Here is a 6,000-nt window from a genome sequence, read left to right on the forward strand (position 1 = left end):
GTATGCCAAATTTCCACTAAACATAGGTCTAAATATCCGGTATTTGTCTCATACATGTGAAAGATTAAAGTCAAGTATCCTTAGTAAGATAGTGGAAATCGCATATTAGGGTTAAGTTTATTCGAGATCAATTTAAATTGATTAAGACAAAGTCAGTTTACGAAACATGAAACTGCTTTTGGTATATAGACATGTTTTGGTCCACTTCGGAAGACGTTTGACCAAGCGTACGGTATACTTATTGTGTAAAGAATTCCATAGTCTCATATCCACGGTCTCTCTCTCTCTCTCTCTCTCTCTCTCTCTCTCTCTCTCTCTCTCTCTCTCTCTCTCTCTCTCGATATTACATAGCCACTATGTGGGTTGTTTCCCTGGGTGAAGTTCCTGTACAGTTGTGAATATTCTTCAGTCAAATCTTGCCTCCGTTTTCTTTTCAAGTATGGCCTAAACTCGAAAGTAAGAATATGAGACTTTATTATTATTATTATTATTATTATTATTATTATTATTATTATTATTATTATTACAAGCTAAGCCCTAACCCTAGTTGGGAAAGCAATATGGTATAAGCCCAAGGGCTCTAACAGGGAAAATTGACCAGTGAGGAAAGGAAACAAGGAAATAAACTACAAGAGAAGCAATAAACAATCAAAATGAAATATTTTTATAACAGTAACATTAAAATAAGTATCATATACAAACTATAAAAGCTTAAAAAAAACACCAAAGAACACGCTACCCGATTGTACCCTCAACCAAGAGAACTCTACCCCAAGACAGTGGAAGACCATGGTACAGAGGTTATGGCACTACCCTAGACTAGAGAACAATGGTTTGATTTTGGAGTGTCCTTCTCCTAGACTATGAACTACTTACCATAGCTAAAGAGTCTCTTCTACCCTTGCTAAGAGAAAGGTAGCAACGGAACAATTATATTGCAGTAGTTAATCCCTTGAGCGAAAAAGCATTGTTTGACAATCTCAGTGTATGAGGACAGATGCGAATGTGGAAAGAATAGGCCAGACTATTCGGTGTATGTGTAGTTGAAGGAAAAATGGGCCGTAACCAGAAAGGGGTGGTGCTGGTATTATTATTATTATTATTATTGTTGTTGTTGTTGTTGTTGTTATTACTTGCTAAGCTACAACCCTCGTTGGAAAAGCAGGATGTTATAAGCCCAAGGGCTCCAACAGGGAAAAATAGCCTAGTGTGGAAAGGAAATAAGGAAAAACTACAAGTGAAGTTTAAAAACAATAATAACATTAAAAAAAATCTTTCATGTATAAACTATAAAAACTTGAAAATAACAATAGGATAAAAACTTCTAAATAAAAAGAGGAAGAGAAATATGATAGAATAGTGAGTGTGCCTGAGTGTACCTTCAAGCAAGAGAACTCTAAACCAAGACAGTGGAAGACCATGGTACAGGGGCTATCCAATGTAGTGCTGTCTAGCCAGACAAAGGTTCCAATAATTCTCAAATGGTAAACATATTCCGTAAATGTTACGTACAACTTGAATATTTAAGCTTGACTAGGTACATCTGGCAACAGTGCCAAGCAGCCAAACAACGGCCTACCGGGAAAAGTTGGGCGCGAAGTGATTATTTCAAATATAAAAAAAAAAAATTAATATTCAATATTTTATTAGACATTGTAAGGTTTTGATGTCGATACATAAACCAGAAGATAGAATATGTTAGAGGAAATCGTCAATATAAAATTGGAAGTGCAATGAGAGAGAGAGAGAGAGAGAGAGAGAGAGAGAGAGAGAGAGAGAGAGATTACGTATCGCTTCTATAATATATTAATGCATTCATATTATTATTATTATTATTATTATTATTATTATTAGCCAAGCTACAACCTTAGTTGGAAATGTAAGATGCTATAAGCCAATGGGCTGCAACAGGGAAAAATAGCCCAGTGGGGAAAAGGAAATAAGGAAATGTATGATATGCTTATACAATTAAGTATATAGTATTTTTATTTAGATGTGTACACGATAAGTAAATGTATATAATCGTCATTTCTTTGATTAATAATTGTTTTTGAGAAGAAGAGATATTACAGAGCACGAAATCAAAACACTTTAGATTTAAATTAAAAAAAAAAGAAAAATCTTGACTTCAATCCGTTGCATTTCCATCTGGCATAGTGGCTTCCTCATCCCTATCAACCCAAAGATACTTACTTTACTTACTTTGATAGTTGCTTTTCCGGTCCCATACAACAGGGAACCCCACTCTCTACAGGACCTCCACTGTCGTTTTACCTTGTTCGTTCAGACTATTCAACATTTCATATCACGTATTGCTCATTTACTGTTAAATAGCCTCTGGACCATAGTCTTCCACTATCTTGGGTTAGAGTTCTCTTGCTTGAGGGTACACTCGGGCACACTGTTCTATCCTATATCTTATTTCTCTTCCTCTTGTTTTGTTAAAGTTTTTATAGTTTACATAGGAGATATTTAATTTAATATTATTCCTAAAATATTTATTTTTTCCTTGTTTCCTTTCCTTACTGGGCTATTTTCCCTGTTGGAGCCCCTGGGCTTATAGCATTCTGCTTTTCCAACGAGGGTTGTAGCTTAGCCATTAATAATAATAATAATAATAATGAATCGTCACTGTCAAAGGACTCATGGAATAAGAAAGTCTTGAGTTTCCTCTTGAAAGTCTTAATGTCTTCAATCATTCGAATGTCTCGTGGTAGCATATTGTATAGTCTCGGGGCCGCATATTTAAAGGCTCTGTATTGACAGTATATGGTTTGAATTTGAAGTCTGTAGGACATTTTAAGAACCTGGTGACATCTTACATCTGTCTGTCAAATTTCTGCCAGAATTTGACCCAGACCTGTCATGTGGGGGTCACAATTTTGAATATGGCAAAAGTCTGACAACCAGACGGTAGGTGTCAGTGTCCCCTTGGTGTCAAGACGCAGAAAAAACTGACAATTTCAGTGTGTATATATATATATATATATATATATATATATATATATATATATATATATATATATATATATATATATTACTTGCTAAGCTAAAACCCTAGTTGGAAAAGCAGGATTCTACAAGCCCAGGGGCCCCAACAGGGAATATATATATATATATATATATATATATATATATATATATATATATATATATATATATATATATATATATGTATGTATATATATATATATTACTTGCTAAGCTAAAACCCTAGTTGGAAAAGCAGGATGCTACAAGCCCAGGGGCCCAACAGGGAAAATAGCCCAATGAGGAAAGGAAACAAGAAAAAATTAAATATTTTAAGAACAGTAACATTACAATAAATAATTCCTATATAGACAATAAAAAAGAACTTTAACAAAACAAGAGGAAGAGAAATAAGATATTATAGTTTGCCCGAGTGTACCCTGAAGCAAGAGAACTCTAACCCAAGACAGGGGAAGACCATGGAACAGAAGCTATGGCACTACCCAAGAATTGAGTACAATGGTTTGATTTTGGAGTGTCCTTCTAGAAGAGCTCCTTACGATAGCTAAACATATATATATATATATATATATATATATATATATATATATATACATATACATATATATATATATATATATATATATATATATATATATGTGTGTGTGTGTGTGTGTGTGTGTGTGTGTGTGTGGGGATGTGTGTGTGTGTGTTTCAGGCCTTGTACTGCAGTGGACTAGAAACAGCTGCATTTGTTGTTGCTGTTGGTTGTTGTGGTTGTTCTGGCTGGTTGGTATTTCCAGAACATGCGCAAGTATTACAATCAGTATTGAATTCTCAATATCCTGTTTTCCCCACCTTCATTATGTACTTTCTGTACTTTGAGAAACTTTTGACCTAATGCTAAAGATATAAAAAATGTCGGTCCATTTTCCTCCCCAATTGATGGCGTTGAGTCTCAGCCAAAGGTCACCACGTGGTCTTCGTTCCTTCGGGTGAATTTCCGGAAACGAAGTTGGTATTTGGTCACTTTGGTGCGAGTCTTGTTCTGGTTGCTAAGCAGCGCCCCAGGCCACGGTCTGTACCTCGAGTCCTAGGCCGTGGCCCCAAGGCTTCTTGTAACTCCCGCTGAGCGAAGGAACCTTAGCTCTTTGCTCTTTGTCGGTCCTGGGTAGGTCTAACCTTGGGTCTAACCCTATTCGGGAAATCCCTGAACCATATTCATGTCAATAAGATTCTTATCTTGACCTGTCTTCCAAGTCAGGTCTGTTCAAAGTGAGAACACTGAGATGGTGGTATTCACCACTGGAAGAACAATAGTATATATATATATATATATATATATATATATATATATATATATATATATATATATATATATATATATATATATATATATATACATATATATATATATATATATATATATATATATATATATATATATATATATATATATATATATATATGTGTGTGTGTGTGTGTGTGTGTGTGTGTGTTTATGATAAGACTAAATATACTCTTACAACCGTCAAGATCCTGTCATTTGTCTTGTTGTCAAAATCTGTCAAAATTCTTGACAGTTGTGGCAATCGGAAGTATGAATAGTCAACTACTATGAGACTATGAGATCTCTTACTTCATATTTCTCTTCCCGGAAATGTATGAGAGAATCTGGAGTAGAATTTCCGGGATTCTCTCTCTCTCTCTCTCTCTCTCTCTCTCTCTCAAGGTCAGTGGAAGTCGTGGGATATCAACCTCTTTCCCAACTGGACTGAACTCCTGTTTAGTCTCGTCGTGTTTTTGTCTGTAGTAAAAGGTGCATTTGCAAGCGCTTTCTGGTAATGGAGTCTTTAAGGAATTAATATTCTTGTATAACGTCATCAATTTTGATTTTATAGCTTACTTTAATAGTGGGAAATATTTGGTAGAAAAACATCTCAACTGACGTCAACAAATTTGGTTCATTTATTGTGTTGAGAACAAAACTCAACCCATAAGCAACCATTTTATATATATATATATATATATATATATATATATATATATATATATATATATATATATATATATATATATAGAGTTATATATATCTATAATTGAACACCAAATTGATCATATTTTTGCATTGGAATTTACCCAAAATTAGCCAGATTTGGCGATAAAATCGAACACTCAAAATAGTCTGTGTTCGTGACAGAATTGAAGTTGTAAGAATAACTCATGAGAGAGAGAGAGAGAGAGAGAGAGAGAGAGAGAGAGAGAGAGAGAGAGAGGGGGGGGTATAGTAAATCGCTAAGGAATTTGTATGATTCATTATGTTTTTAAGAAGAAAAAAAGAATGAAAATTTTATGGGAAGTCTAATTTTTTTCTTTGTTGATAAGCCTATAATGTGGTACTTATGTCAATTTACATTAAGTATATATATATATATATATATATATATATATATATATATATATATAATATATATATATTTATATATATATATATATATATATACATATATATATATATATATATATATATATATGTACACACATATATATATACAGTAAATAAATATATATATATATATATATATATATATATATATATATATATGTGTGTGTGTGTGTGTGTGTGTGTATCACTAACACTCATGATTTTAATCAAAGTAAATAACAACCACAAAGGCTTTTAATATCGAATTCCTCCTTCAACCTTGGGAATGTATATCCACTGGAAATGCATTTATGATAACAGCTTCTGGTTGGGTAGAGATTCGAACCAATGCCTCTCAGCCGAAACCATGCCTGCGAGGACTCTAGAGCTATCGTGTGTGTGTGTACTTTTTTCGTGCAGTGGTGGGCAATTATAGAACTTCACTCTTATCAATTGTTTTTACTGCACTTTACCCTTTACACTGATACTTGTAAACGAAGCCAAAGTTCTACAGCCAAAAAAAAGTTCTTAATTAGCTGTAGTGAAAAACATTTGCTATTTTCCTCAATGATCTTACAACCATACAAGATCTTGCCTTGGCAATT

Source organism: Palaemon carinicauda, chromosome 6, assembly GCF_036898095.1.
Source record: "Palaemon carinicauda isolate YSFRI2023 chromosome 6, ASM3689809v2, whole genome shotgun sequence".
In the NCBI taxonomy this organism is placed as follows: Eukaryota; Metazoa; Arthropoda; class Malacostraca; order Decapoda; family Palaemonidae; genus Palaemon; species Palaemon carinicauda.